Genomic DNA, 21,699 nt, shown 5'->3' with positions numbered 1-21,699 from the left:
TCTGACCATTGTTTTGCACAAGCAGGAGGAAGCTTATCCTTGCTTTTTTCATTTTCTTGTTGCTCTTACTCACTGTTCCACAGTTGTAGACTGCGTGCTTGTATGTGTAGGTGGTCTGCTGATGACTCCTCTCACCAAATCTTCACTGCTGGTGTGTCGAAGTGTGCCATCTGCTAGACCAGAAGAGTGGTGGAACTTCTTAAAATGGCTGCTCCCATTATTGGTTCATTTATGCGAGCCGTTATGAAGTGGCAGGTGAAAGTTTCTCGCAATCTGAGGTCAATTGTGCGTGTGTGACTGTTCCATATAATTTGATGTGCATGTCATTGAGCAAACAAATGGAGTACGGTATCCAGAATCTGTACTTGAGATGCTTCTTTGGGAAGGGTGCTCACCTCTGAGCTGGTGTCAATAAGAAAATACTGGTTTTGCTATCTTGTCCAGGATGTACGATCTGCAACTGTACTGCGTAGATTGTTTGGCCAACCCATCTGTATTGGTGGTGTATTTTTGATGTGTCATGACCCTTAGTACTTGTTGTAAGCAACGTCTCGTGTTTGGGTGGATGGATGGCACAGAAAATTCATGTACTTGATTCCCAAAGAGTGTATGAAACCAAGACAATGATGTCTATTCTTTGTCCCCGTCAGCTGAGGGCATGTTTGATGTAAACAACTAGCACTTTGTACTCTCACTGATTGAATTTCCATGAGTTCTCAGTTGTTGTGGCAGGTGGACTGGGAACTGCTGCTGCTTTAATTGTTGCCTCATCCACAATAGTACTGCTGTTGTTGATGTATTGCAAAATTTCTATATGCTACTTGTAATCTAATTTCTCACAAGTGATTTTTATGCAGAATCATCAATGTTTGAATATGTGGTGATAACTTATTTACCAAAAGTGCCCAAAGTGTGGTGTCTGACACATTATTTGGATCTATAGGTTTATGTAATTGCCTCAAAAACTCTGAAAGCATTCTGCTGTCTAATTTTTCTGTATATACCACTGGTTGTGTATGGAATTCTGGTGATCCAGCAAACTGATTGAACAACATTGCTTTTGCCGTATCAAATTTGCTGGTGGCAGGCAGCGACTGTATCACATCACTAATAATGTAAGCATATTCTCTGACTTTGCTGAGGAGTCCAGCAAAACAAAATCATCTTTCACTATGCCATGGTTGCCAGACAGTGTTTAGGCTGAAAGGACTGCCTCACATGTACTTTGCAAAAATACTTTCTGTTTGGCATTTACTCTGTCCACTGGGGAGTTTTGGCAAATAAAGCCTCATCAATTGTACACAATGTGCAAGCATCACAGGAAATTTTTTCACATAGCCTAGCTGGCTGGGCTTGCATTTTTGTGTTAATGGGTTTAGCTGCATTAATCGCAGTGGAGATGCACTAATAAAAGTAAATGGAGCATTATTGCACTGGTGTGAATTACCAGGGCACACAGAATTTCCTATGTGAATAGTGCCCTGTACTTTTGGAATGTGTTATTTCTAAATACACTGAGAAGATCAAACTATGCTGAATATTGTCTGTGCAAATGTTTTGTATTGTTGACACTAGGAGGAGGCTGACCAAGTTTGTCACTTTCCAGTTTCATAACATTTATTTTCTGTGCAGATTTGTTGAAAGCATTTGGAGAGCCACAATTAAAGTCATCAAGCTCGTAAAATTGTCCAAGTAAATGTTGTTCATTACAACAGGCCTTTGTCATTGCAAAGCACTCCATTGCATATCTCAAATTTTGCCGAAAATAATTTGCTTACTTACCTCAGGTAACCAATGTCGATTCCAGGTAGCTAGTTGGCAGGAACGATGTTGGTTGCAAGAAGAGTATTAACAGTATTTATTCACAGAATTGTGGAGCACATTTACAAGAAACTAGCATTATCAAACAGCTAAGAACAAACTGATATCTCATGCAATACTTCAAATATATTGCCTAACTCAAATAGTGTCTGACACTGAGTTCATATAAAATAATTTCTCATTTGGAGGGCAAGGCCCACACATATTTTTATTTTACAGATGAGCAGAATGAATAAAATCTCTGAAGTCTATAAGGGCAAAATATAAACAACTGGTGACGTTTTTGTATGGACGTTCTATTGAGAAGAGGACTTTGTTATGGTACCAATCAAATCAACAGGATAAAATGATTGTTAAAACTGCCCTCAAACATTGCAATCAATGTGTATTGAAGTTTTTCAGAAATTTTGAACACAGTATTAGAGAAGTGTGTTGCATGCACCACCAATTATTTATTAATTTTTGATTTTGCATATAGTCATCAAATGATGGCTTTTGGAAATTCCATGTTGTTATAAAGGCATAGTACATGTCACATTTGCACACAAAGATTTAATACATAATGTACTTAACTGCAAAGATTAATACATAATATATACAGCTTTGAATTCTTTCAGTGAATGGGGACATTTATTTACAAGAAAAGTTTTTAATTTTGTTTTAAATGGGTCCCCAGTATATTTTCTTATTGACTCTGGCAATATTTTATACTCTGCTTCACCCATATGCTACAAGATCTGTAGTGTCCATCCTTTTCTAACTGAAATTCATATCGAGGAATTCAGCCAAAAATAGATAAAACATAATACTCCCCTCTCTTTGCTGATGTGCAGTGGCATGTAAATGCTTTTAATCATTTTAATAAAGTCTTTATTTACTCAAAAGTCTCTTTTAGTGAATATTCACATTCATAGGTATGGTCGTCAACTGTATTTTATTGATTAATTTTGAAATAGCGTGCACAGGATTTCTAAATGATAATCTGGAAATGAATTTAATCTGAAAATCAATTGGACTTCTTTACAAAATTCGGCAGATTATATTTCGCAAATAGTGAGAAAATCAAAATCGACGAAATGGTGATCAACACCGACTTTGTTAAAAAAACACAGATCAATTCCATTTATGACAGGTGGCCTCATTTACATTTATTCAAAAACTGTGGGACTGAAGGGAAAGGTAACTTTAAATCAGTAACACATTTAAACCAACTTGATTATTATCTCAATAATATTAAACACTTACAGAAGGGATGACCTCCAAGATAGTACACGAGTTTAATCAGCTTCACAGTCAGAGCAAGCCCAACTTTGATATTATTACTATTTTTGTAATCCAAAAACAAAGATTAATTATTGTGGTGTAATTACATGTACTTTAATTTTTTATTCTCTCTTTGGGTGTATTACCCTGATTACTGTTGTATGATATCTGCATTATGAAATATATATGTTGTATATGAAAAAAGGGATGCTATAGTACCACAGTGAGCTACTGACAGAATGCACTCTGTTACTTTTAATTTTGTACTTTGTCTATAATAACTGTTCTTATTCTTTTGTTATTACTATGTACATCATGTTATTTGTGTGTGACTCTAATGGGTTAAAAAAGTGTGATATGTCTTTATACATATAATGAGTACACAGTGAGATATTGATTTTTGCTAAAGATATCGTGACAGGTTTCCTTGTATCCCAAACATTGTATGAACTTAATAGCTCTCTTTTGTAACAGCAATATTCTGTTCAAGTGCTCATCAGTGGCACATCCCTGCAACTCTAACCCATAACTTATAAATGGGAAAATCATCCCTTAGTACCCTGTTTTTAGTATTTTATTACATACAACTTTGAACAGTTGGCTAAGCAAGCACAATGCATGCTTATTTTCCTACACACATAGTTAACATAGTTTTCTTCTTTACAATTGCCATCCTAATGCCGGCCAAGGAATGTAGAGTTATCATTGTCTGTATACAAAATTTCACAAATATTTGCTAGACATCTGTGGCACAAATTGCCTACTTTCAACTGCAGTAATTGCGTTTTCCAAGGAAACAGAACACAGCATGTTATTGTGAAGAGAGAGGTATCTTCAAACATAAAAGTAACTTTGGACATGCCCCAAGAGTGCGTTATAGGACCATTACTTTGCACAAAATAAAAATAAATGACCTACTAGATCATCTCAGACATTCCATGAGGCTTTTTGCAGAGATTCTGTTGCATACAAGGAAGTCACAATGCTAGAAAATTGTAGCAAAATGCAGGAAACCAGAACACAATCAGTATTTGGTGAAGTGAATGGCAATTGACCCTCAACATAAACAAATGTAACATATTGTTAATACATATACAGAAAGATCCTTTATTGTATGGTTACAAAATTGTAGAACAATCACTACTTCCATAAAATAGCTAGGAGTATGCATATGGAGTGATCTGAAGTGGAACGACCACATAAAATTAATTGTGATAAGGCAGATGCCAGACTGAGATTCATTGGAAGAATCCTCAGGAAATGTAGTCCAATAACAAAGGAGGTAGCTTAAAATTCCTCTTCAATATGGCCTATGTACCTGACAGGAGGGATAGAGAAAATAGAGAAGGTCCAAAGAACAGAACATTTTATTAAAGGTTAATTTAGTAAGCACCAAAGTCTTATGGAGGCACTCAAGCTGTTCCAGTGACAGATGCTGCAAAAGAGTTACAGTCTACTGTTAAAATTTGGAGAGTGTGCATTCCTAGAAGAGTCAACCAATATCTTGCTTCCTCCTACATGTATCTTGCAAAAAGGTCATCAAGATAAAATTAGAGAGATTTGAGCCTACATGGAGGCTTACCAGCAATTGTTCTTCCCACAAACCATATATGACTGGAACAGGGAAAGGGGGGAAGTAACACTGATACACAAAATACCCTCTGCCACACACTGTAAGGTGGCTTGCAGAGTATAGATGTACTCACCAAGTGGCAACAGAACACACACATAAAAACGGTTGCAAAGGAAGCTTTTGGAGCCGGTGGCTCCTTCTTCAGGCAGAAGGGTTGAATGGTGTGTGTGTGTGTGTGTGTGTGTGTGTGTGTGTGTGTGTGTGTGTGTGTATTTACATTATGTTTCACTTACATTTTCTTTTTCTTATCTTCATCACTGTCAAACAATATGTATTGAGCTGTCACTGTCACTGTTACACTGTTTACAGCAGTAAACAGTGAAACTGGGACAGTGACAGCTCAATATATAGTGTTTGACAGTGTGTTCACTTACATTTGTAAGTGAAACATAATATAAACACACACAAACACACACACACACACAATTAATTAATGTCCTTTTGTGACCTTTTTCAGTCTCGGGAATAGAAAGAAGTTGCAGAAGACCATATCTGACAAAGAGAATGGCTGAGGCAATGTAACAGTTCTGTTTCTTGCCGAAAAATCATGAATAAACTTTGAGTTGTGATTGGGAGCATTATTGTGATACACTTTCCATGAGATTTTGCTGCAGTTCTGGTCATTTTCTTTGCATTGCATCACACAAATGGGGTATAACTTCCTGGTAGTATTCCTTATTGACTGTACGACTGGCAGGAACTCATGATGCACTATCCTATTGTAAACAAAGAAAACAGTGAGAAGAACTTTCACATATGCTCAAACCCGAAGATGCTGCAACAGCAGTGAAACATTTTTGGATTAAAAAACAAAATTGTGTTTTGCTAAAGGTGGACCCTATCTAAAAACATATGTACTGTTAAAGCATACAGGGGAAAAAAGAGCTTCAACCCTAAGATGATTAGAATCATGAGTTTTTCTTCAGCATTGTTCTTTAGTACCCTTGATAACTTAAAATTTATTGGAATATTACTGTCATCACCATGTTGCCCTCTGAAGAAATTTGTTGTTATACAAGGTGTGATCAAAAAGTAACAGAATTTTTTTTAATTTTGTGGGCTTTATCCAAAATGATGGATCAAAGAATTTGCATCAAATTTTGCTTGAAAAATGGAGTAAAGGACAGTACCACATTCGAAACGTTGACTGTGGCTTTTGGAGAATCCACTATGAGTAAGACAAAAGTTTCTAAGTGGTATAAATATTTCAAAGAGGGTAAAGGAGACACTGAAGATGATGACTGCTCTGGACATCCTACATCATTTACTGATGACAATATGGAAGCAGCAAAGAAAATGGTTGTGGAAAATCACTGAATCACCAGCAGAAAGGTTGCTGATGATGTTAACATATCTATTGGCTCAAGCCAAGCAATTTTTCGGATGTTTTGGGTATGAGATGTGTAGGAGCAAAGTTTGTTACAAATTTTTGAATTTCATCCAAAAACTGCATTGCACAGATATCACTCAGGAGCTTCTGAATGAAGTCAATAATGATCCAGAACTTCTAAAGAAGATTATAACAGCTGATGAAACATCAGTACATGGGTATGGTGATGAAACAAGGCTCAATCATCTCTGTGGAAACTACCTGAAAAGCCAAGTGCTCCCATCACAACTCAATGCTTATTCGTGATTTTTGGGTAAGAAACAGAACTATTACATTGCCTCAGCCACTGTATCTGCCAGACATGGTCTTCTGCAACTTTTTTCTATTCCCAAGGCTGAAGAAAGCCATGAAAGGACATTAATTTGGCGTCACTGATGAGGTACAAAACAGAATTGCTGAAGGAGCTGAACACCATAATGAAGAGTGAGTTCCAGAAGTGCTTCCAACATTGGAAAAAGAGCAGGCACGAGTATATTGTATCTGAGACAGATTACTTTGAAGGGAAGAATGTTGATGTTGATGGATAAATAAAGATTCTGTAAGAAAAACAAAAATTCCTGTTACTTTTTGATCACATCTTGTATATCAAGAAGATGTAAGCATCTAATGGAGAAAAACAAGGGTCTGGCTAAAATACTTTAAAAATAGATTAAAAACAGTCTTGACTGCAATAAAATGTTTATTTGCAAGGGTTATCCGTGTTGGCAAGAATGTGACCATCTTCAGATCATTTGCACCATGGTGATGAATGGAGTAGGTGGTGTTGTAGTGTAATGTGGGTTATTCAAGAGGATGACGTATGCTCCAGTGAGGACACTCAAGCTGGCAAAAGATGGCCATGTCTCTTAACAAACATTTCATCTAGTGGGAACAAATTACTGGGTGTTCTGTGATCTTTGCAAATGGTGCGTATGCTGTGACGTAACATAACAGGGACAAGGAGTGATGTGGCGAGTGCAGCAGTACTTGTTGGATGTGGGTGTTTATGCCTTGGTGACACCCCTTGAAGGTGTCATGGTCACCTCAGAGAAATCAGACATGCTACAATGTAAACACCCAAGACAAATGAAGATTGTAAATCTTAGATCTAAAGTCGAGTTTGATGTGGTTGAGTGTATTAATCAATGTTTTTGCATTTATTAGTTACTGATATTTGGATCTATCTTCACAATTGATGTAAGTAGTTGGAACAATACAGAAGATTTTCGTTGAAAACAGCTTCATCATTCATTGGTTGGAAGTAGTGTGAAACACATACAGCATCACCCGGTGTGGATACAAAGTCAAGAAGAATAAGTTTGTGCATTGCTGTGGTTCAGAGAAGCCCGACCATGAGAAAAAAACTAAAACCCGGCTGTATTGGAAAAAGAACAATCAAATGTAACTTAGACCATGTCACACTGACAGATCCACCATGCAGTGTTCCCTACTCATGGTGTTACAGCCAAGACACCACACACACATACACGGGAGGAAATGCAGCATTGTGACTACATGAATGTCAACTGCTTCAGCAGTTGACATTTGTGGAGTCACATATGCTGTTTTGTTCACTGCCTGCCAACATGGTGTAAATGGTCTGAAGATGGTCATGTTCTGACTGTAAACAGTAACCATCAGAAACAAATATTTTATTGGAGTTAAGACAGTTTTTAATCCATTTTTAAAATATGATGTAAGAGAACTGGGCCCAGCAGACACTCTTGGTGGACTCAAATCTTTAACTTATTCTGGGTTCGAAAGATGTTTCATGGTATGACTAAAGATCGTTCGTGAGACTTCCATCCACTGAACTCTGTTTTTTAGGTAGAAATGAAACCACTTATTTATTATGTTCCTTATTTCTAGTGCATCCAGATATTTATCAGTATTTTGTGGTCCACTATATCAAAAGCTTTGGTGAAGTCAAGAAAAATCTCTGTAACTTGATATCCTTTGTCTAATACTTCTAGAACAGTATTTATAAACTGATTTATAATTAATCCTGTGCTTTTTACCAGATCTCATGCCACCTTGTAACATGATATAGTAAAACTATTTACAATTTCTGCACATGCTGCCAGCATGACACAGATTTTGTATGCACATGTTTCCCATTGATCCAGTCAACACAATTAAGGAATTTCTACTGACTCCATAACTGTTTAACTATGGACTACAGCTGCTCACCTATGGGAGGAACTACATATAATTTGCAGTTGCTCCCAATTTGCCTTTTATGTACCTTAAACAACTCTTACAACGGCTATATCTGAGCTTCTATTGCCTTGAACTAACATCCTGTCTGTCTGCAGTCTTTTGGGCCCACTGAATGGTACATATCTTTTAGGGACATTATGTAATTACAATTTCAAAAATGCTGCTAAGTTGGATAATTTTATTCATAACAATAGACTATTTCGGCCAATTTTCACCATCATATTAGCTGTACACAGTTTTGGTACAGTATTTCTAACATTATAGGTAAACATTAATTAGTAAACATTACTATAAAATTGTATTAAAAACAAAGATTCCAAGACTTACCAAGCGGGAAAGCGCCGGCAGACAGGCACATGAACAAAACACACAAACACACACACAGAATTACTAGCTTTCGCAACCGATGGTTGCTTCTTCAGGAAGGAGAGGGAAAGACGAAAGGATGTGGGTTTTAAGGGAGAGGGTAAGGAGTCATTCCAATCCCGGGAGCGGAAAGACTTCCCTTAGGGGAAAAAAAGGACAGGTGTACACTCGCACACATACACATATCCATCCGCACATACACAGACAAAAGCAGACCAGTCTGCTGTGTCTGTGTATGTGCGGATGGATATGTGTGTGTGTGCGAGTGTACACCTGTCCTTTTTTTTCCCCTAAGGGAAGTCTTTCCGCTCCCGGGATTGGCATGACTCCTTATCCTCTCCCTTAAAACCCACATCCTTTCGTCTTTCCCTCTCCTTCCTGAAGAAGCAACCATCGGTTGCGAAAGCTAGTAATTCTGTGTGTGTGTTTGTGTGTTTTGTTCATGTGCCTGTCTGCCGGCGCTTTCCCGCTTGGTAAGTCTTGGAATCTTTGTTTTTAATATATTTTTCCCATGTGGAAGTTTCTTTCTATTTTATTTACATCATCATTACTATAAAATTGGTTACATACTTCAGATGAATTTGAGATCCATACATTATTGTGCTTCTGTCTCTGTCTCTGTTTTAATTACACTTCATTAATGTTCTTGGAATAACAATGGTTGGTTATACTAGCTATGACTTGTTGACAATATTATGAAAAGGATAGCTGCCAGTCACTGTATAGCAGAGATGATGAGTTGCAGATGGGCACAACAGAATGACTGTTGAAACAAGTAAGCTTCTGACCAAAAAGGCCTTCATCAGAATTACACACACACACACACACACACACACACACACACACACACACACACACGAGTGTGTGCACTACTGCAACTCACATACACATGACCATAGTCTATGGCTACCAAGACCTGGCCTCATGTGTGTGTGTGTGTGTGTGTGTGTGTGTGTGTGTGTGTGTGTGTGTTTTCTAATTCCAATGAAGGCCTGTTTGGCTGAAAGTTTACTTGTTTGACAATCTTTCTGTTGTGCTTATCTGCGACTTAGCATCTCTGCTGTATGGTGAGTAGCAACTACCTATTTCATAATATTATCATTATTCCATCCTGGATTTTCCATTGTTAGATATGACTTGTTATCTGTTATAATATTCAGATTGTCTTCCTTTTCCTTGAGAGCAATAATTATGTGACAGCTTATTTGACAGATTTACTTGTGACAGTGTATGGTTACAATCAAGTTTTGTTTAACATGCTGTAATTTTGGTACATCTGTCGAATAAGGAATTGCATAATTATCGCTCTAAAGAAAAGGAAGACAGTCTGAAAATTATATCAGATAACAAGTCATATCTACTATAACCAACCATTATTGCTTCAAGAACACTAATGCAGTGTAATGAAAACATAGAGAAAGCAACAGAACCATGTTGTTGTTGTTGTTGTTGTTGTTGTTGCGGTCTTCAGTCCTAAGACTGGTTTGATGCAGCTCTCCATGCTACTCTATCCTGTGCAAGCTTTTGCATCTCCCAGTACCTCCTGCAATCTACATCCTTCTGTATCTGTTTAGTTTATTCATCTCTTGGTCTCCCTCTATGATTTTTACCCTCCACGCTGCCCTCCAATACTAAATTGGTGATCCCTTGATGCCTCAGAACATGTCCTACCAACCAATCCCTTCTTCGAGTCAAGTACAGAACCATAATTATGTATGGATGTTGAACCCATCTGACATATATAACAAATTTTATAATAATGTTTTTTAATCAATAGTCTTTTTCCCAAAATTTGGTACCATTTACTTACAGATAACCTGATGAAATATGCCTAATGTAACAACAGTACTTTGCCATCATTTCACAACCACACCCAGTCTTTTGATTTCTCTCCTTTCCGCTACTTACAACCCCCCTCCCCTGCATCTAAACTATAGCTCTTCACTGCCCACCATACTAACCCTTAACCCTCCCCTTCCCCACCCTAGCCTCCTCCTTACCCCACCCAGTCACCACTCCCATCATGCAATGGTGCTGCTGCTCACAGTGTGGTTTCAGTTGTCTGAGACTGCAGATGTGTGTGCAAGTTGCATTTCCGTGAGTGTGTGTGTGTGTGTGTGTGTGTGTGTGTGTGCACATTTGTGTGTGTGTCTATTGCTGATAAAGACCTTAATGGCCGAAAGCTATAATTTTGTGAATCTCTTTGTTACGCCTATCGCGACTCGGCATCTCCGCTACATGGTGAGTAGCAACTTTCCTTCTCTAATATTGTTACATTCCATCCTGGAGTTTCCATTGCTTGATATCTCCTCTTTGTGGTGAATAGCAATCTATTCTTTCTTTTTATTGTTAATTTCACTTACTTCAGAGTCACAGTTAGCTGCTCCATGGTGACACTGTCCCCTGAATTCCATATTTTGGTGAATGATGGCTCTATAATATTCAAAATGTAGTAAACTTCTGGATGCATCCTGTAATAATCAGAGGATTGTAAGTATAAATCTGCAAATCATGCAGATGGCGGAAATCTCCCATTGACTTTGTTCTGTTGCAGATTCATATCTGACACCTCTCCAAAAAGTACATGAAGTCCTCACATCATACATTTAAAAAAAAAAATCAGTGAAGAACTGCAAAAACCGGTAGACTACACAGCCCACTGATCTGTGTAGCAAAAGCGTGGACTGATAGTAATAAGAAGTCACTTGCAATTGACAACACCAACCACGTATAGTTGCCCGATTCGTAATCAAGTATAGTTGCCTAACACTTCGCTTCCAGTGGACTACCAGTCTTGTAACTCTGTAATAGGATTGATCCAAAAATTAGCAAAATTCTGTCTTGTTTATGTGCTTTTCAATGACTCAGCATTCCTACTGTTTGATGAGTTGTTACCTTTAGTCCTTAAATAATTTCCATTACACACCAGGACTTTACATTACCATTTTCATACATCTTTATCTTTATTAATTTCCATGCCTCAATGGGAGATGAAAAGTCATAAGGTCTTTGAAAACTGATTAATTCAGGAATACAGTGGATATCAGAATCACAAAGATCCCAAAATGTCCATGAACATCTTACTAAGTGAGTATAATCCTCAAATTGGGTGCGGGGATTAAGTATAGGAATATTGTTGGAAGCTACCCAGTTCTTCGTATACCTAATTACCCTCCAATTTGATCATTATATCACCAGTAAGAAGCTTGTTGGTATTTCGGTATCTTCACCAATCAGATATCCATTCTTTTCTAGAATTAATAAGTTTTGAAGGTCAACAAAAATGGAAAATGCCTTATTGAATTAAGACGTTTGTGAGGGCCATCTTCTGCAGCAGCTTTTAACATCTGTTACTGTAGGTTATCTGTCTTGAGCTGACTGCAATGTAATGTAATTTATTCAATTATGTAATGTATTGAATTATGTAATCTAATGTATTGAATTACACGAAAACTATAATTATCAACTAATCTCGATCCACATTCAGCACCATTTCAGAAAGCAGACATCATCATAATCACGCAACACAGCAATAGGAGAGTTCCAAATAGAGCATGTTGACATTGTCAAAGACACAGCACAGAAACAATGAATGTCAGAGTCTAAAAGATTTGACCATTAAGTTTCAGTAATAAAGTTCAGACCTACTCTTAATAGAGAGAGCAGCACAACAGTTATGTCCTGAGGCAACACCAAGAAACTAAAAGCAAAAGAAACTGAATTGAAACCCTTAGTCTAGATAAAGAAGTCAATAAGAAAGACTTCAAAAATACAAAAAGGATACAAAAGAAATGCCAGGAATCAAAAAGAGGAAGAACATATATGCTATTACTGTGAAGAGGCATTGAAGGATCATTTAACTGCTTGGAGAAAATACCATATGTCCAACAAGAAAAATGTCTGAGATGTATATAACCCAAGGAGCAAAAACAGCAAATCAAATGTGTAGTGAGAAGTGGAAATTTGGAAATGATAGTTTGAATCTATCTTGTCCAATAGTTCAATGAAATGAGTCCCAGAAATGGAAATTTAAAAAAGGGACACAACCCACCCACCTTCCTCTATTTTTAGAGGAAAGATGGAACATTAGCAACAGCCAGTGAAGGAAATGTTGAAATTCTTGCTGAATTAAGAAATTTCTAAGTTGTGAAAATCAGTTGATCCAATCAGAACTAATAACCAGGAAATCAAAATCAGCTGTCTCCTTGCCCATGTAGCCATGAGATCAAATGCAATACCCAGACTAAAAAACGAGGCTGCAGAATTATGGAAGCTTGCATCTGAATAAGGAATAGATGTTTCACATCTCACAGAAAACATGGGAGAAAGAACTACATGATGACGGGAAATTACCCATGATTCAATGTTTGTATACGAAAGAAAAAGTAGAGGTGAATAATTACCACAGTAACTCATTATTGCCACTACTCATCTGAAAAACAACTAGAACAAGTTAAACATAAACTGGAATAATGTAAAGGATGATTTCGGATAGGTCAGTTGACAATAGGAAAAAGAAACTGAATCTGAAAAAATTAATATGATATTATTGCTGAGGCTGAGAGAGCGAGAGAGAAAGAATGTGTATATATACCCCAGCAGATCTTAAAAAGTCATATGACCATTGACCATAATGGGCTATCATACTGGCAGAAATTGGAGTTGGTGAAAAACTGTCAAGGATTATAAATAACAGTCCTACCATGAAACAAAAAGTAAAATTTTAAGGATGTTTCTATATGCTGATTACCCCCTCATTCTGCCTTTCAGAAGTCCTGGCTTTGGTGTTATCTACTCTGTTCATGACTGATGCTCCTTGCCTGCCTGAGGTGTTCCACTCTTCTCCTGCCCTGTACTAGTGCTGTCACATATGGCTCATTAAACAGTGCATGGGTTTCTGTGTTTTCCTTCTGTAACTACCAAATTCAAACACAGGTCTATTTTTTTAACACCGCATTTTGAAAAATAATAAATGTGCTCTCTTCCTTCCTAAGTGTCCACATCTCGGCTCCATATGTTAAGACCAATCATAGTCATAGTGTGTAAATTTGGAGTTTTAATATTCTTCTTAGCAGTGACTAGTTCACTCATTACAAACTTGCATTTCTCTGTTATTATGCCAATTAACACGCTTCCCTAGATATATGAAGGACCAAGTCTTCTTAAATGGCAAGCTTCACATCACCAATGTACCCTCCACTTTTTTTATCTTCCATTATTGCTATCATAGTCAGTTCTTTTCTGTTTGTTGCTCTTTAAACCCACTTCTTGACTAGCTGTCCTTTTTAGTTTGTCTTACCCTTATGCTAGAAGAAGAAGAATATTGGCAGAGGCTGAGAATTTCACCTCATAACCCATTGCTCACATGTGCCAACTGATGCTGCTATTTTTCAAGCCTTTTCCCAACACGAGACTAATCAGGTTGGAGGAGATGCAATTTCCTTATTTCACAGCTCTCTCCATAGTGAAACATTCGGCTTCCCTAAGTTTAATCTTCTTATAGCCCTTAGGTTCCTCAGTGTACATACTAGAACGTATGGTCAGTTTCAAATAAAGTCTTGTTTATTTAGTTGTCTTCCACAAGCTTTCCCATTTTACACTGTTACATGCTTTCTTGAAATCTATAAATAGACTGTATACCTTCTTACCAAATTCCCAAATATTATGTCATTTATTGGAGTATTAATATATGAAACTTCCTGGCAGGTTAAAACTATGTGCCGGGCCGAGACTCGAACTCGGGACCTTTGCCTTTCGCAGGCTAGTGCTCTACCAATTGAGCTACCCAAGCACGACTCATGCCCCGTCCTCACAGCTTTATTTCTGCCAGTACCTCGTCTCCTACCTTTCAAACTTAACAGAAGCTCTTCTGCAAACCTTGCAGAACTAGCACTCCTGAAAAAAACGATATTGCGGAGACATGGCTTAGCCACAGCCTGGGGGATGTTTCCAGAATGAGATTTTCACTCTGCAGCGGAGTGTGCGCTGATATGAAACTTCCTGGCAGATTAAAACTGTGTGCTGAGCCGAGACTTGAACTCGGGACCTTTGCCTTTCGCGGGCTGTGAGGATGGGGCGTGAGACGTGCTCGGGTAGCTCAGTTGGTAGAGCAATTACTCACGAAAGGCAGAGGTCCCGAGTTTGAGTCTCGGCCAGGCACACAGTTTTAATCTGCCAGGAAGTTTCATATCAGTGCACACTCCGCTGCAGAGTGAAAATCTCATTCTATAAATAAACTCCTGGAAATTGAAATAAGAACACTGTGAATTCATTGTCCCAGGAAGGGGAAACTTTATTGACACATTCCTGGGGTCAGATACATCATATGATCACACTGGCAGAACCACAGGCACATAGACACAGGCAACAGAGCATGCACAATGTCGGCACTAGTACAGTGTATATCCACCTTTCGCAGCAATGCAGGCTGCTATTCTCCCATGGAGACGATCGTAGAGATGCTGGATGTAGTCCTGTGGAACGGCTTGCCATGCCATTTCCACCTGGCACCTCAGTTGGACCAGCGTTCGTGCTGGACGTGCAGACCGCGTGAGACGACGCTTCATCCAGTCCCAAACATGCTCAATGGGGGACAGATCCAGAGATCTTGCTGGCCAGGGTAGTTGACTTACACCTTCTAGAGCACGTTGGGTGGCACGGGATACATGCGGACGTGCATTGTCCTGTTGGAACAGCAAGTTCCCTTGCCGGTCTAGGAATGGTATAACGATGGGTTCGATGACGGTTTGGATGTACCGTGCACTATTCAGTATCCCCTCGACGATCACCAGAGGTGTACGGCCAGTGTAGGAGATCGCTCCCCACACCATGATGCCGGGTGTTGGCCCTGTGTGCCTCGGTCGTATGCAGTCCTGATTGTGGCGCTCACCTGCACGGTACCAAACACGCATACGACCATCATTGGCACCAAGGCAGAAGCGACTCTCATTGCTGAAGACGACACGTCTCCATTCGTCCCTCCATTCACGCCTGTCGCGACACCACTGGAGGCGGGCTGCACGATGTTGGGGCGTGAGCGGAAGACGGCCTAACGATGTGCGGGACCGTAGCCCAGCTTCATGGAGATGGTTGCGAATGGTCCTCGCCGATACCCCAGGAGTAACAGTGTCCCTAATTTGCTGGGAAGTGGCGGTGCGGTCCCGTACGGCACTGCGTAGGATCCTACGGTCTTGGTGTGCATCCGTCCGGTCCCAGGTCGACGAGCACGTGCATCTTCCGCCGACCACTGGCGACAACATCGATGTACTGTGGAGACCTCACGCCCCACGTGTTGAGCAATTCGGCGGTACGTCCACCCGGCCTCCCGCATGCCCACTACACGCCCTCGCTCAAAGTCTGTCAACTGCACATATGGTTCACGTCCACGCTGTCGCGGCATGCTACCAGTGTTAAAGACTGTGATGGAGCTCCGTATGCCACGGCAAACTGGCTGACACTGACGGCGGTGGGGCACAAATGCTGCGCAGCTAGCGCCATTCGACGGCCAACACCGCGGTTCCTGGTGTGTCCGCTGTGCCGTGCGTGTGATCATTGCTTGTACAGCCCTCTCGCAGTGTCCGGAGCAAGTATGGTGGGTCTGACACACCGGTGTCAATGTGTTCTTTTTTCCATTTCCAGGAGTGTATATGGTCTGTCACTAAGATGACTTCAGAAAGGTGGTCTGGTGTTATTCAAAGTTTACCCCTGTATAAAAAAATGGTTTTTGTAGGAGAGTGTGTACCAATATCTTAGGGTGGTGATCTCCATCCCACTCCCCCACCCCCCTCCTTCCCTGTAATTCTCTCATATTTGGGTCTTCTCCCTTTCGTATATATTTGATATACTATTTGTTCTTAACATTCATCGAGCATTTTTTCAGTCTTTCAAACCTGGAGAATCAAACCATACAGTGCTTCTCTGCACGCACCAACTTGTTCTAGTACTACTGCAATGCCATCAGTTCCTGATGTTTTATTGTTCTTCATTTGCCATAACATTGTCCACTTCTCTTACTATATGCTCTTACAATTTTGGTTCATGTCGTTTATAGGTCCCACATGTACGTCTACATACATACTCCGCAAACCACTGTATGGTGCATGGTGAAGGGTACGTTTTACCACTACTAGTTATTTTCCTTTTAGTTCCACTCATAAATAGTGAGGGAAAAATGACTGTCTATATGCCTCCGTAACCACCCTAATTACTCTTACGTTCGTAGACATTATGCAAAATGTACACTGACAGCAGTAAGACTGCTCCACAGTCAGCTACAAATGGTTCTCTAATTTTCTCAATATTGTTCTTCGAAAAGAACATTGCCTTCCCTCCAGGGATCCCCATTTGAGTTCCAGAAGGGTCTCTGTAATACTTGTGTGCCAATTGAACCTAATGGTACAAAATCTAGCAGCCTACTCCTGAATTTCTTTGATGTCTTCCTTTAATCTGACCTCGTGTGGATACCAAAAATTCAAGCACTGCTTAAGAATGAGTCATACTAGTGTTCTATATGCAGTCTCAGGTGAACTACACTTTCCAAAAGTTCCTTAAAGTAGCACACTACTAATGCTGTATTCGAAGATTGAGGAATTTTTTCCATCTCAACTGCATTAGCTTACATTTTTGTATATTTAGGGCTAGCTGTCATTTATCATACTAACTAGAAACTTTGTCCAAGTGATCTTGTATCCTCCTACAGTCACTCATTGACACCTTTCCATTCACCACAGCATTATCAGCAAACAGCCACAGATTGGTGTTCACTTTGTCCATCTTGTATATAGAGAATGAAAGTGGTCCTATCACACTTCCCTGGGGCACTCCGATGAACGCTCGCCATCAAGGATGACATACTGAGTCCTATCACTTAAGAAGCCTTCGAGCCACTCACATATCTAGGAAGCTATTCTGAATGCTCTTACCTTCATTAATAGCTTGCAGTGGGGCATGCTCTTTGGTAATCTAGGAATATGTAATATGCCTGTTGCACTTAATCCACAGTTCACAAGATATCATGTGAGAAAAGAAATAAAAGAGTTTTGCATGAGCAAAGCTTTTTAAAACAGTTGGTTTTTACACAAGCTTTTCCTTCTCAAGGAACTTTATTATATTTAAACTGAGAATATGTTCAAAAAGTCTCCAGCAAACCAAAGTTAAGGACATTGGTCTGTAATTTTGCAGTTCAGTTCTTTTATCCTCCTTATATACAGGAGTCACCTGTGCTTCTCTCCTATCACTTGGTACTTTACGCTGGCTGAGAGATTAATGATGAATGAAAGCTAAGTAAGGGGCCAATGCTGTAGAGTACTCTTTGTAAAGCAGAACTGGGATTTCGTATGGGTGTGGTGATTTGTTTGTTTCCAGCACTGTTTCTCTATGCCAGGGATGCCTATTACTATGTCTTCCATATGGAAGTCTGTGTGCTGGTCAAATTATATGTTTGTAAGACCCCCCTGTGTGAACGATTTCTTAAACTTGAAATTTAAAACTTCAGCTTTCCTTTTCCTATCTTCTATTGCCACTCCAGATTCATCTAGCTGCTCAAGACTCATTTTTCAGAAAATGTATTCAGAAGTATGCAATGAATATATGGATGTCCCATTCTATATTTGGTAGTTTAAAGTCATGTCCAACAAATATTACATGACCTGGGTATTTCTACACTACTAAATATAGTCTTTCTCTGTGAATGATTTCAAAACTGTCAATGGTGGAATGAAATGGTTGGTAGAAACATCTAGTGATTAACTTGATTTCATCTAGACCTGTTTTACACATACAGGTAACTTCACAGTTGCACTCAAAAGCGACCTTATTAGAGACAGCACTTTTGTCAACTGAAATGAACATTCCCCGTGCAATGATTAGTAATATGTCTTTCTCATAGATGTTCCAGGACTCGTTAAATATTTTCCATCATCTTGTTTTCTAGGAAACATTCAGTAACCCTTTCACAATTTTGTATTTTCTTCTTGGATGGTCTCCAAGCCACTTTATAACAGTTTCCATCATTGTGATTTGTGGTCTATACTTTGTTTTGAACAACCTTTTACACCTGTAGAATAATATTATTGTTACTTCTGTCTCCCACAGCCTTTTTTCATTGCTTGTTGGTGAAATGCTTCTTTTCTCTTCATATTACTTGTCTGGTTTCCCTTGCTGCTTTGATGTATTTCACTGAAGCTATTTCCCTCCCTTGGCTTTCCACCTTACATGCTACTTTAGTCTAGTTTACTACTGATTTTAGGTTTTCCTAACAGTTTTTCTTCCCTTCATATTTTCTTATACATTTTCTTCTAGTTCCTCCAGGATTTAAAATTGGATCTTTAACATTAACTGGTATTTACTTCCTCTCCTCTATTTCCCTGTATATTATATCTATGTTTCTTTTGCTGTGCTGGCTCTTGTAATCTTTTCTTTTGTTTGCTTTAGTTACAACCAAGTTGTGATCACTTCCAATGTCTGCTCCTTGATTCCAGTTTCAAGTCTTGACTGCACCAATAGAGGGTCAATCTAATTTGTATTCCTCTCTCCAAAACCATCTATGTTACTAAATATACATTTTTGGATGGGAATATTGAACTGGTTATCTACAAAATTCTTTGCTGCAGCAAACATAATCAGTCTTACCTCACATACCCTTTGTGTAAGGTATATAGTCTACTAACTGATCTGTTTGCAAGTTCTCCATTGACTTTCTCATTTGCATCTTCTGTTACCATCTTCATGTTGAATTGTGGTGTCCTGCCACATACTTGTTCTACCATTTCATAAAAATAATCCTGTTCTTCTGTAAGGACATTTACAATGAGGATGGATACTTTCTTCAACTGCCCTTTGATTTTAATGTAGCAGAGTTTTTCAATGACTACTTCAAATTTAAGTACAGCATGCACTGTTGTACTGTCGGTTGCCGTAACCGTCCCTCACTGTTCTTTCTTTTTTCCAGTTCCTCTTTGGAAGGTGGGGTAGTTCTTTCCCTTTTGTGCATCTTCCTCTTCTATCTGACCTTTTGCAAGATGACCACATAAAAATTGTATTTCCAAAATTTGTTTCAGACACCTCGTACATTCAACATTTGAACTTTCCCTCTCCCAAGCCATAGATTTTTTTATAATAATCCTTCTCCACTGGAATGTATGTCAACATATGATTTCATTTTTGAGGTTTGTTCCGAATGTTTCACGATTTCTCTCTTCGACAGTGTGGATTGTGGTTCCAACATCTTAGCACCAAACCCAGAGGACCAGAACACAGACTAGCTTCACTCACCTTAATAAGTTCCCTCAACCTATGATCTTCTATTACGATTTGCTTTGTCTTATAAACTGTGAGAAGACTTTGTAACTCTTTAGCAGCTTCTTAAAAAATAAATCCACCAGAGGAGCAACTAATCAGTTCCTTGACGAATGTTATGGGAAGCAAGTAACACATGATAGATCTTGGAAAAGCTTTTAGCTGTGTTAATATTAATAGCATATTAACAATGTAGTAAAAAGATTGATTGCTACTTACCATAAAGATGACACATTAAGTTGCAGACAGGCACTATTAATAGACACTTATGCAAAGTTTTCGGCCCCAGCCTTCATCCACAAAAGAGAATCACACAAGCAAGCACACCCCAGGCACACATGACCACCAACTCCAGCAGTTTGGGCCACAATGCCGACATTATTCTGGTCTGAGCTGCTGGAGTTGGCAAACAAGTGTGCGCGAGGTGTGCTTGCTTGTGTGAATGAAGGCTGTGGCCAAAAGCTTTATGCAAATGCCTTTTCATTGTGCCTGTCTGCAATTTAACGTGTCACCTTTCCGGTAAGTTGCAATCTGTCTTTTCCTACATTGGTGATGTTCCTACCAGGAGTTTCCATTGTGTAATAGCACATTGTAAATTAATTGTTGAATATTGGTGTAAGAGGTATTATGCATGATTTTATTATATCTTATCTACTTAATGGGAAACAGTTTGTAACGCTTAAAACTGAAACCACTGATGTTAAGTGCGGTGTGCCTTAAGATTCCACACTAGAGAAACTTTTCCTTATTATACAAGATATTTCAGGAGGAATACTAAATGTTTTAGGAGGTGGCACTATATACTAATTCAAAAAGAAGATTCCACATAAAGCGTGTTCTACTTTTCGTGGTTACAGACCTAAGCTGATCACAGATGTAAGTTTTCATTTCGCCTTTTGTCACTCCAGTTGCTAAGGGTTTATTTATTGACTAAGATTATTATTTTGAAGTTGAAGTTGTGCTCAAATTTAAATTAATGAATTTTTCAACGGATACTGTGATTTATGACTCAATTCTACTGTATCGTTTAATCATGTTGTATGGATTACAAAAGCTGAGACGGTATTTGTATACAGGTTCTGTAATGGAAATGCTGCTGCTGCTGTTTCTCCTTGTAAACAATTTACAAACTGCAGAGTACCAGATTCAAGGTGTACGTGTGTTTTCGCTAGAGTGTCTGAGATTGGTGGTGCAGTGACCAGTCATATTACATCTGAACATGCAAATGAAATGCGTATAGATGAAATATAAGACATTCAGTTGCTGAAACTTCTTCCTTCAACAAGCACTTACAGAATTTCTACACGTATCAGTGTTCCGACTACAAGACTGTGTTTGGCATTAAGTATGCATGCCCCTACCCTTATCACCTGGAATTTTGTCATTGACTAATTACAAATCATTCAGTAATCCTATTAATACTATTTGCTGATGAATCCATTTTCACTCATGATGGTATCAATGACACTCGTACGTCATATCCGATTGTGGAGACACATTTTCAAGAATACTTCTTTTTACAGCTGTGGTGTGATAAACAGTCAGTCAGCTGATCCTGTTGTGTTACTGCATCATCTTACAGGTCCCATTACTGAGACATTACTGGAAAAATCTATTTAAGCTACTGGGATGAGCTTTTCTTTCGCAGTTGGGTGCTCACACATCCCGGTAGACAGGTGACACATCATCTAAACCAAACATACCCCAGAAGATGGAACAGCAGAAATACCTG

Source organism: Schistocerca gregaria, chromosome 7 (genome assembly GCF_023897955.1).
Source record: "Schistocerca gregaria isolate iqSchGreg1 chromosome 7, iqSchGreg1.2, whole genome shotgun sequence".
Lineage (NCBI taxonomy): Eukaryota > Metazoa > Arthropoda > Insecta > Orthoptera > Acrididae > Schistocerca > Schistocerca gregaria.
The sequence above is the reverse complement of the archived record's forward strand: the minus strand, read 5'-3'. Positions refer to the sequence as shown.